The following is a 12119-nucleotide window of genomic DNA, read 5'->3' on the forward strand; positions in this document are numbered from 1 at the left end:
GAGCGTCACTAAAATACATTCTGGGAGGCTTGCGGGGATTCAGTTTGATGCCTGTGGTCAGTTTGTGGGATTTCCCCTCACAGGGCTGGAGAAATATGTGGCATTCAGGGCGGGGAGAAGACACTGAGACACTGGAGGGGCATTACATGGACACTGCTGGGTCATCAGCCTGCCTGGATGCAGGCACTGACCACGAAATACTCCCGCTACAGACGCCGGACACGTCTGCTCACGTTCATCGGAGGGTCCAACAGGCATTGCACGGTGCAGCCCCTCAGCGACAGCCCTCAGCCAGACCTCCTGAACGGCAGTGACACATTGCTAAAAATCTCCTGTGGTCAGGTAAAAGGTATTTTCGTGGCTCTTTGTCTTTCTGGGACATTCTTCCTGTCCCCATTTTGTTTTATTTTTTTCTTAGATGGGTTGATTTGCCATGGCTTTTCTCTGTAACAAAAGGTAAAAGCAAAATCTGTTAGTTTCAGAGTCAGTTAACTGGACAAAAAAATTATTTGTCCTTAATAAATCTTTTGGAAGTTTGAAGAGAATATTCACCTCAGCGAACTGAGTGAGAAGGGCATTAAGGGAGGTATGTTGAGGTGATGGGTAAGTGGTTTCTCACTTTTTCTTTTTTCTTTTAATTTTATTTTAAATTGTGGATGGAATACGGACATTCAGAAGGAAAGTCGCAGGAAATGAGCTTGGGAAATTTGAAATGGGCACGGGTACATTCAATAATATGTATGTGTGAGATATTCAGTTGCTCTAAAAATGTGGGCAGGGGGAATGTTTGCCAGAAGGAAATTTATAGAAACAAAAAGGGAGGAAAATAGCTGAAGCAAATGCTATTTCTCTGATCCATAAAATACAGGCATAGCTGCTTAGTTGGGATAATTCAGATTCTTTCCATTGAGTGCCTTAGAGATGTGTCCCTTTGCAAGAGGTGAGAAGCTGGCTCCTAATGCAAAAGATAATAAATGAAGAAGTTAGAGCCATTGTCACTGTAGCAAGACTAAATCTACAGCAGTTGTTTTTAATTCACTGCCCCTCTGCATCTGCAGTGTGGTCTACACCTGCATGAATTAACACCAGACTAGAAACTGAAATCTGGCAAACTCTGGCCTGCAGGCTGAGCTCTGAGTCCAGGGGTAGACTTGTTAGCCATTACAGGGGCTAAGGTAAGAGACAGAGGGACAATAGGACATCTCAGGAAACGCGGAAGAGGAAATAATTGAAAATTCATGCATTTACTTAATCTTTCTCTTGGGAATTGTGATAGGAAGGCATCTGTAGGAATAGCTGGAATATAGAACACCGGTAACCTGTTGAACCAAATTAATGCAGGGGCTGCATAAGAAGGCATTGGCTTCCAAAATTTTATAGTTGAAGTCATCGCTTCATTTCATTTCATATGTTTTTTATCCCCTGAGTCACCCTTATTTTTCAAACACACTGTGAAATTAAAAATCCTCCAAATCTGTGCAAAGCCTGCTTCAATCTAGGGAAGATGTAGGAAAGAAGAGGAATGAAAAAGGGATCAAAAAAGGGCTGGGATAGCATCCAGAACTATTCGGCTACAGGATTCTCCATCTGCCAAGAGCAGAAGAATGTCTTTCTAAAATGAATAGCCCACAAAATGCTGAATGAAGTGAGCATAAGAAGCTCTATCAAATCAACAATTATTTGGTGAAAGGAATATGATTTTTCTGGGCTGAAGTGAGCTGAAATGCTCAAAAAGTCTGTTGCCAAATCTTACATCTGGAGGACTGCTGCTGCATATTTTGTGGTGATCTTTACAGGTTTTCATTCTGATAAGATTCCCTGGGAGACCTGCCTCCTGGTGTGAAGACTGGGATGCTACCCCCAAAACCGACTTTAAAAAGATGAACTGCAATGCTCACAGCCAGGTTTTGGGAGTGCTCTGGGCACTGTAAGTAGGAGAGAAACAGCAGTTGTCCTCATAGTCAAAATACAGTTGTTGCAATCTTTTTTATCCTCCAAGGCGTGCAGGACATGGTGCTGCTGAACAACAGGTTTTCACAGGTCTTCAGACTGTAGGTGTCCATGTGCATGCTCCCAACCCTAGCAAAAATGAACATTACAAGAAAAGTTAATATATCCTAAATCACACGGTCCTACAGCAAGGCTCGTTGCCTTGGAGTTACAGAAGTCAGTTCTAAACATGCAAAAGCCAGAAAAAGCAAAAGTTGTGTTTCTTCTTGGAAACTGTTACTGCCCCTAATCAATATCTGCTGCTTTTCTCTGAGGAACGAGGATGCTCATAAAATGAAGCCGTACACCATGCTTTCATTCATAAAACTCTGTACTGTGTTTGGTTACGTTCTTGAGACACTTCCCAACTCTTGGCCTGCAGATGTGGATAAGAAAGAAATTCCCATCTTTCTCAGAGCTCTCTCTAGTTTTATTTTAACAGAGAAACTTCAACCACTGCCTCGCAGCGGCTGCCCTGGCCCCACACACCATCTCTGACGCTGTGCCGGGGGGATTGGGCGAGGAAGTAAAAAGGGAAATGGGGAGGCAAGGAGATTTCTAGGGCAGCTGCCTCGGCGTGGCTTCCCGTCAGTGGCACTTGGCAGCCTTCAGATGGGCTTAGCTACGGACAGCAAGGGCTGGAGAGCAGGGTCTGAGCCAAAACAAAGTGGACAGGTCTTCTTCCCCTTTCCATTGCACGTTTTGGACCAAGCATCCTTTATCTCAGGAAAGTACCGGTATGAAATATGCCTGCCACTAACGAGGCCAAGCAGAGCAAAAGATGTGGGGTTTTGGCCAGCTTCACCTCTTTGGGGCTTCGCTGAAATACAAAGGCTGTGGCAGAACTGTTGTAATTGGTGCACTCTTGAAAACAGAGATGCTATAAATAGCTAAACGGAGCTTGAAGTGGAGGGAACGTCAGAGGGTTTTTTTTATTTTTACTGCTACTTGAGGTGAACAGAATACTAATTAGTCTGGGAAAAAAAATATTATTTGGTCAGATAGTTCAATAATTGCAGCATGCTGCTTTATTTTTATTTGCCTCCCCGTAAAAGTCTCTTTCTCCCTCTTTTCCCTGATTTCAGCTTTGCTGGTATGGATTAGCTGCCTAGGCTTCCAGGTGGAGGAAGGTGTTTGTTTTAATTGCCCTAGATCTGTCTCCTTTGTCCCAAATGGGATGTCCCCTTGCCTTTGCCTTTGTCTGCTTTCTACATGGAACAAGAGCTCTGTGGCGTTCAGTGCTATTTTAATGAAAAAAACCATAGAACTGGGAATTAATTTATAGACTGATTGCGCACAGGGACTGCATGGGAAAGGACGTCACTAAGCAGCAGGGGATGGGTACATTGGTGTCTCAGAGGTAAAGAAACAGCCCAGTAATCCGCCTCTTCCCAGGCAAACAGTGAACGTGAGGTTACTCTGTCCCTTGGTGTCGGCAGTATTGTCCCACCCAGGCATTAAGAAACTTTTGGTTCACACTCCCTCTGCCACCACAGCTATGATACAAAGCTCTGAAATTTAAAAATGTATATACATTTTGGGGGGTTTTTGTTGTTGGGGGTTTTTTGGGTTTTATCTGCCTCTTGATTTTTGTGCCTTTAATGTGTTGTAACATTTTTGCAGGCTTTCATCACTCATTTCAGCAAAGTGAAACTAGTCTTGGCCATTCTCTGGGTTCTCTCTTTTCCTCTTTGGTGTTTTGTCCTCTTCCAGGCTTTGTGGTCTCTCCCACTCATCATTGATGGAATCTCAAAAGTAATGCTAATACCCACAATGGTGCCTCAACCAGCTCCTTTGGTGGCTCCAGAACTGCTTTATCTTCTTCTAGCCTGGCTGCTCTTTCCTCTGCCAGCACATTAATTGTGTTAGCCACTTGATCACAGTTAATCTCTTTACTATTGTATTAGAGTAATACAATAAAAGGGCAAAGGAAAATCAATAAGAAAGTCTTCACAACCCATCACTAATTCAGATGAGTCTCAGCAAGGCAGCGAGTAAAGCATTTAACAGACTGCAAGCTGCTTCTCTTGAATTAAAAACTAATGAGAAATAATAACTGGAAAGCTCTAAATTAGCTGCACTCGTGTCTGGCCATAGAAAGGAAGATGCAAAGGAGTGTCTTTACAAGGCACTTGGGAGGAGGGTAGTTTGGGAAGGGAAGTTAAATACCTTCCTAAGATTAACCCCCGCCTCAGCACTGGATGTGGTCCAGTCCCTCTCCAATGTTGAAATTTCACCACGGAAGAGAGGGCAGCCCAAAAGCCTGGAGCAAGTGCTGCTTCTCAAGGTCTCTGGGAGGTCCCTTAGCAGATTCCTTCTGTGCCGATGGAAAGGTCCAGCCTGTCCCTCCATACCCAAACCCATGACTCTGCTGTGGGCAACATGACTCCAGAAGAGCTCTGTGCTGGGATCCTCTTGCAGAGTGTTTTTTCTTCATGGAGGTATTTCTATCATGGGATGGGTGGGATGAGAAGACCTTAGCTCAGTTCCTTTATTTCTTCACCCATTACTCTCTTCCTCCTCTGTCTTTTTTTTTTTTTTTACTCTTTAAAAGACAGTAATCTCACAAGCTGTGGAGCTCACATGAGTGTCTGGGTCTGAAGGAGGAATCACTTCATTACTGGAGGGCAAAAAAAGCGTTAAGGTGCAGGTTTAGCTCTTCTTCTCTCTCCATAGAAAACTGTCTTATTGCTAACTTTTGAGTTTTTAATGTTGGGGGTTTTTTTTGAGTCATGATACTTGCTGGTAGACTTTATCTAATTTCAGTAGTTTATAAAAACACATCCTTTCATGTGTTTCCCCCATACCTCTCCTCCCAATAAGGAATGGTTCCCAGCAAATACCTATGAATCCATTCCATGTTCTGCAAAGTCTCTATTGCCAAAAATGAACTTGACAACAAATAGATCATTGGTCTGCCAAGATGACTGTCAGCCACGTTTGCTGACCCTCTCGCACCCTTCCTCTGTGTACAAGCCACCGCGTGTCACTTGGCTGGAGAGCGAGCGTGCACTCGGCTGGGTGCAATGTAACCACACCAAGGCCAGCTCTGAGCGAGCTGCTGCTGCTACTCCGGAGCAGAATAACCACAGCAGCGTTCACGTGGTCCAACCACCCCGAGTGCTCGGTGAGTTTCTCAGAGCCTTTTGCATCCCACGCTGAATTCGGTCAAGGCTAGCTAGCAAGCTAGATCTTTTAAAGAGTGTTATATGCCTGCAATGCACTGACGCATAAAAAAGACCTGCGCTCTCCACAGTTTGCAAAATTTGGGGGGGAAAGGAGTGGGCTGGCATTATACTTCTGTGGTTATACACTACCCCCATGGTAGTGGGCTTCCGGTCAGGGGGAGGGTCCATCGCTGCTGTTGTTACACGAAAGGTGAATAGTGGTAACGCGTTAATGATGGCTTGCAGCAGGCTGACACACAGGCAGAGACGCGACAGATGGTGCGCAAAACTAGTTCCTGCTGCCGTAGTGAAAGTAATCTGTTAAAATCTGTAGGTTTTGTCGTGTAAGGGTAAATAATATCTTTGCACCCCAGCGCAATGAGATCTGACAGGATAGCAAGTGCTGTGTGATCATGTCTCTGGTGTTAAGTGTGGTTTCTCGGATATTTAATCCTTTTTATTTTTCAGTGACCCAGCTTCCGTGATGATTGTCTAACAAAGCAAGCCCTGAGACTCCAGTTTAGGACAATGACCTATCAAACCATTGGTTCTCTGGCTCTGCTTGTGTCCCTGTCACGCAGCTGCAGGTTTTCTTAGGCTCTGCTGCTGGGAGCCCAGACACTGGGGATACATCTATACTTTGTTAGCTGTTTTTTTCATTAGCAGTCCATTTTGAGGATACAGCATGAGCATTTTAAAAGCTATCCTGCTTGGTTTGCTTCTTGACATGACTGATTTTGCCCAGTTCTGTGCTACTAATTAATAAGTAATGGCACAAAACTGTAACAGCTCACACTGCAGGAGCCAGGGACTGGCAGAGTGCTCTCCAGCTTTTTTTAGACATCAGTGAGCAAACATCCTGTAGCGGTCTCAATTTACTTGAAGATCTTTCCTGACCATATACAGTACTCAATTACATCCCTACTTTGGAAAAATAACAGCAGCAACAAAAAAAAAAAAAAAAAAAAGAAAGGGCTGAAGCTGATTAAGTTAATGAGGGAGACAGCAAGGAGCAGTCATGAACAAAAAACCCCAAACCTTGATCATCAAAGCCAAGAACAGATATGTGCTGGCTTTTCTATAAAAGCTACAGGTCCAAAATGTAAATCGGTAGAGGCTAAAAATTAAAATGGGTGGACTTTTAAATGATTACATTGATGAAATAATGGACATACCAGAAACTCAGAAAATAAGCTGAGCCATGGGATAGAATAGTTGTAGGCTGCGACTGATAAAGGAATTGCAGATTACGTTGTGCTACTCTGTGTTTAAAAAGAGCCTGGAGTCAAACCAGGTAAATAAGTCATCTGTGGCATACAGGTAACAGAGAATCCCCGCAGTTCGAAATACTGTGCCTAAAAGGGAAGAATGTTGAACAGAGGGATGCTCTCAGCCACCTGACCAGGCTGGTGACCTTGACTGAGAAATGGGAAGGGTAATGAGAAAGCATGAAATGGCAGAAAGCAAAGGAGATTGGAGGTCTCGGCGATGTCCCGCAGCCTGGGTCAATGTTATGAGAAAGTATGAGGAGAGATTGTATTTGCAGATGCCATAAACAACTGCTTGTTGTGGCAGCTAGGCAGAGAACACAACTGAGAGAAACCAGCTCCTGGCTTTGACCTGAGCCATGAGAAGAGCATTGCTGTGGACACAAGTATCACCCGAGTATTTTAGGACGGTGACCACAGCCTGCCCAAATTCAGCAAGTCCCCAGGAACAAAAAAAACCAAACAAAAACCACAAAGACCACTGTGTAGAGCTCCAGAAAGGACAAAAATGTACAAATGAGAAAACTTTTTAGAAATTAACAGCATGGTTGAAAAAGTAAAATGCTCGCAGATGTCATGGACACATTTACAGACATCATACTGAAAATTCAGAGCAGGGAAATATGTGTTGAAAAAAGACTTTCAGGGCTGGCAAAGGTAAAGAGCAGAGTAAAGGATACTAGAAGAAAAAAAGATATATTTCAGAATAGAGAGGAAAGTACAAATGAGAAAAATGTAAGAGAATACATGTTCTGGGAAAGGAAATGTAAAACCATAACAAAGCGATAGGTAATAAAAAGGTTCTCAGTAACAGTGCACTAAAGGCATGTAACTAATAATAAGAAAATTTTCAAACATGTCACAAACAGAAGGTCGCTGGCAGAAACTCGGGGTAGCTGATAAATGATCAAAGTGTAAAAGGAAGGCAAAGCAATAGCAGGAAAACCAAAGGGATTATTTGCATTGGTATTCACTCCAATTTAGGAGTTCAGTGGAGTTGCCACACTGAAAACTTTAATTGGGCAAGTCTGATGAAAGGTCTCAAACTGAAGTGACATTAAAAGCCTTTTTAAAACAAACCAGTAAAAAGGATAACAACAGAGCAACAGGACCAGATGGCACTCACGCAGGAGTTTCAGAGCAGCTCTGATATAGGAAATTGCCAAACTATTAACTGTGGCGAATAACCCACTGCTTAAATTGGCTTTGCTTAAATTCGCCTCGAGGTTAGAGGAAGTGGGACATGTGATGCCCACTTCTGAAAAGGTCCCTAGAAGAACCCAATGAACTACATACTCATAAATCTGATTTTCATTTGCAGGGCATTTGTGAGAAGCATTATAAAGAAGAGAATTAGTAGACATATGGAGAAATACAAAATAATGGAGAAGAGTTGGCACAGCTTGGAAACCATGGCTCATAAATCTGTTGTTAGGGTTTTTTGCAAGAGTCAGCATGCATGTAGATGAAGCTGATCCTGTAGACACAGTGTACTTGGATTCCTCAAAGCTTCTTGTGAAGTCTCTTCCTTGAATAAACCAAGTTGTCATAAGGATGAAGGTTGTCTTGTGGATTAGCAACTAGTTTAAAGACAAGAAACTAAAGGCAGGAATACCTGTCAGTCTGCACAAGAGGGCAAGGTCACCGCTCAAGGTCATGCAGGGATGCGTGGTGGCCGCAGTGCAGCTCACGGGTGGCCTGAAAATTTGTTTTCATTGGAGATGACAAAATTTGCGCACAACATTCACTGGTGTGGAGTAATCAAAATCAAAACTGATTGGGAAGAGTTACAGAAAGATCTCATGGTACTGAATAGCTTGAGAATAAAATAGTGGATGACAGTCAACGTTCTCAAATGCAGAGCAGTTCACTTAACTTTACTGCACATAACTTTACATGCACAGTGGTGGGCCCTGAAGAATTACCGCTGAGGAAAACTATCTTGGTGTTCAAGGAAGTTTCAACTAAACCCACAGCAGCTGTCAAAAAGGTAAATGGATAATTAAAAACCAGCACGAAAGGAACGAGGGAATAAAGCGAGATGTTTTGCCATTCTGTAGACCCATGCTACGCTATCCCTTTTAAAGGTTCATGTTGCCCCGCTCATGTCGTCACGGGAAAGATGTAAGAAGAACCAGAAAAGACAAAGGTAGCAAAGCTGGTGAGAGCTGCGGAGTAATTGCTGTATGAGTAGAAATGAAAGAGACAGGGACAGTTCAGTCTGACAGAGACAGCTAGAGAGAGAAGGTATGACAGAGGTATGCAAAATCAAACACACCATGGAGGAAGTGAATAAGGAGCGATTACTTGCTCTGCCCATATTCGACAGCTGCCGAATCACTTGGACGCAGTCTCCTGCCGCTGGCCCTTCATGGAGACATCAGCTAGTTCATCGGCCCTTTGCTCCAAACAGCGGTGAGCAGCCACGCATCTCAGCGCGCTCGGAGAGCATCCCAGCCAAGCACACCTCACCCTGTCAATCCTACCAGGACCACAAAGAAAAGGAGAATTTGTTTCTCTCTTCTTGTAATTCAGTGGTGTTTTAGTTAGGACTGATGAGTTGTGACCTTGGCACTGTGACCACCACAAGGACATGATTGACAGGGTTGGTGACGCTGCGGCTTTCAGCTGCTACTGCTGCTTTGCCTGCATATTTTCAGTGCAGTTTCTGCCCAGAAAACACATTTTCTAAGGCAGAGAGTCTAACTGCTCAAAGTATTCCCATTGAAATATTTGCTGATGATTGTTCCCAGAATAGGAGATCATTTTGATTGCTTCTGTTAAGGTTCAGTGGCTTATGACTCTTATTAAGCCAGAATACTAATCTGAAATCATGTGTAAAGCAGCATCTGGTAGCATTTGTGGTCATTAGATGCTATCTTGTGTAGTTATGAAATTGATGTTTCTTTTTTTGGTTGTTTGGGTTGGTTTTTTTTCATGTTGCGGTTTTTTTTTTTTTTTTTCGCTCAGTAACATTTCATCTGTGCTGCTTCAGTCCTGAAGTCAGGTGAAGACTTCCATAGCTGGAAGGGATGAAGCAGTGTCATGGAAACAAAACAGAGGTTGAGACACAGTCCTGTTCAAGATCACACCGTGCGACAGTGGCAGAAATAGCCACTTAATCTGTCTGTGTGCAGTACTGAGACTTTTGAAATAAAATAGTGACATACATGCAAATTGATCAGGAATCCTGAATGACGGTGAGGCTGGATGACTTGCAAGTTGGATAAGGACAAGAACAGCAACAACCAAACCTCACCTCATGGCTCAGCCAGAGCCAAATGCAGTTCTGAACCCTGAATTCGGGGCTTGAGCTCTTCCTCTTGCCACTGAAACTTTATGAAAAACTTTGGGTCTGATCTCATGATTTTTATCCAAAGCTAAACTTTGTGCTTCTCTGACTGTATGGATACACTTAAATTCAAAATTGGGCAGAAGCAAATGTGTGAGGGGTCATATGCTGCAGGGGGAATGATACTGAGCAGGTGACTAGGATGCTTACCAGCTTTATAACAACATTTATTCCTAACACTTTTGCTTTACTACATACTTAAAAATGTTGCTTTAGGTATTTTGGAGTGAATGTTCCAGCTGATGCCAGGGGACCTGTGTTTGCAAAGTCCGTTCCTCTGCAAGGACTGTGTGTTGTGTGCCATGTTTCACTGAGTTCACAGAAAGGGGCAGAGAGCAGAAAAAAAGGTTCAACGAGTGAGTTTTCACTGCCCACTGCAGTGTGATCTGGTGATACCCAAGCAGCTCGTGCCAGAAGACATCTAACACCCTGGAGGCACAGAGCGCAGCACGAGCGCGCGCGATGGGAGGAGTAAAGAGCAGTCTGAAACAGATGGGTTCCCAAGCTGCGCTGCAGGTCATCATTTTAACCAAGTTTGGTTCGAATTCTTAAATTTCACTGCTGCCTCTTGAGAGCTCTGTGACTCCAGGTGTATACAGGGTAAAAACTGTGGGATGCCCAGAAACAAAAATAAGTCTGACAAAGAGATTTTCCCCCAATAACTCTGTGAGTGCTTGCAGCGAGAGTGATTTTTGTGTTTTGGGTTTTTTTTCCAGAGCAGTTATGGAATTGATGTAGTTGTACTAATAGGATAAGAAATCAGCAAAGCTTGGATGCAATGAGAACTACAGGAACTTAAATCTAATATGCAAAACCATACAGAACTCTCAAAGGAACGTAGTTGTAAAGTGAAGAGAGAAACAGTTCAGTTTCAGATGAGGTTTAGAGCCATTACACAGAGTTTTATCTACCCTAGATTTTTTTTTTTTCAGCAAATACCAGCATAATTATAACAGTATAGAAAATCTCTTTAGTATGCTCAGGGGCAACAAGAATCTTTACAGCTTTGCAAAACTCACCGACAGTAAACCCCTTTTTTCACTGCAGTTCATTCCAAGAGGACTACAGACCGAAGGTGGAATTGTTTCTGCTCCTACCATCCTAAAGTAACCTTTCCGTCCCTCTGTTCCACCTTCAGAGGTTGACCGAAAAATGTATCTTGAGCAAGCAGGACTGTTTCCAGTCTCAGTGACCCTCAGAAGATGCACTCGTAGGCCTGGCAAGGGTCTGACCTGAATCTGAAAAAAATCCCTGTGTGTGAGACAGGCATTAGGGTTGTTTGAAAAAATAACAAGTAGGATGGTGCTGTCTATGTAGGTGCCATGTTATCACTTTACAGTGTGAGCACAGGAAGATAATATATACTCTGCAACAGGGCAGAAAGTACAGAAGCAAGAAATGATGATGTGCATGAAGCCAAGTCACCCTAGGGATTCAGGAAAGTGTCAAAATAACTTTTGGGGCTTCACTAGAGAAGACCCAAGGGATAATTATCACCAGGTTTAAACCTGGATGCAGCTAATGGTCTCTCTAGCATTGTCTGGACTAATACTGTTGCTAACCTGACAGATTAAAGTACATGCTAGTTATTATAGTAACATCCAGATATTCTGGGAAGTGAAAATCAACCTACTCTTTCCCACACAGCCACTGAACAAATTAAATGTGCAGATACGTTGAAGTTTTGATTTGGTAAAAAATTAAGAATATTATAATGTGCTGGTTTTAGAAATTAACTTTGGATCAAGTGATTTCTTCAGATTAAATGAAAGGAATAACAGGCATATAAACAATGCCTTTGATTTTAAAGGCCCAGTCTTTGTGACGTTGGCTGTTGCAGTGTGCCTAAAAGCTTAATTACAGAGTGGCCTTTGAAAGTTTTTGCATCTTTGATTTAATGACAAGGTGGAGTTTGGATCCAAGTAAATGGGGAAAGATGTTTAGGAAAAGACTAAAGGTCATCAAAGGAGAATAACAGCCACAGGATAGACATTAAGAGTAAACAGACAGCCTATGGCAAGACTGATGGCTTGAGATTAACAAAATGCAGGAAGAAAATAAAAATTGCCAAGAATCAAGCTGAGATGAATATTGCAAAGGATATTAATAGAAATAGTAAAAACCCAACCAACCAAAAACCAGCTAAAACAATATAAAAAACTTCAGACATCAGGAAAGCGAAGAAGTGGGGCTGTCACGTAGTCAGGGTTTCTTTGGTTTGTCACCAAAATGCAATTAATATTTTGCTTTTGCTCTCAGCAGAACTAGTGAGGAATACAAAGAGGGAAAAAGCAGGTTGACTAGTGGGAATGGGAGCAGAAAACCATCTTTTCTCAGATGAAA

This window comes from Balearica regulorum, chromosome 1 (genome assembly GCF_011004875.1).
Source record: "Balearica regulorum gibbericeps isolate bBalReg1 chromosome 1, bBalReg1.pri, whole genome shotgun sequence".
Classification (NCBI taxonomy): domain Eukaryota; kingdom Metazoa; phylum Chordata; class Aves; order Gruiformes; family Gruidae; genus Balearica; species Balearica regulorum.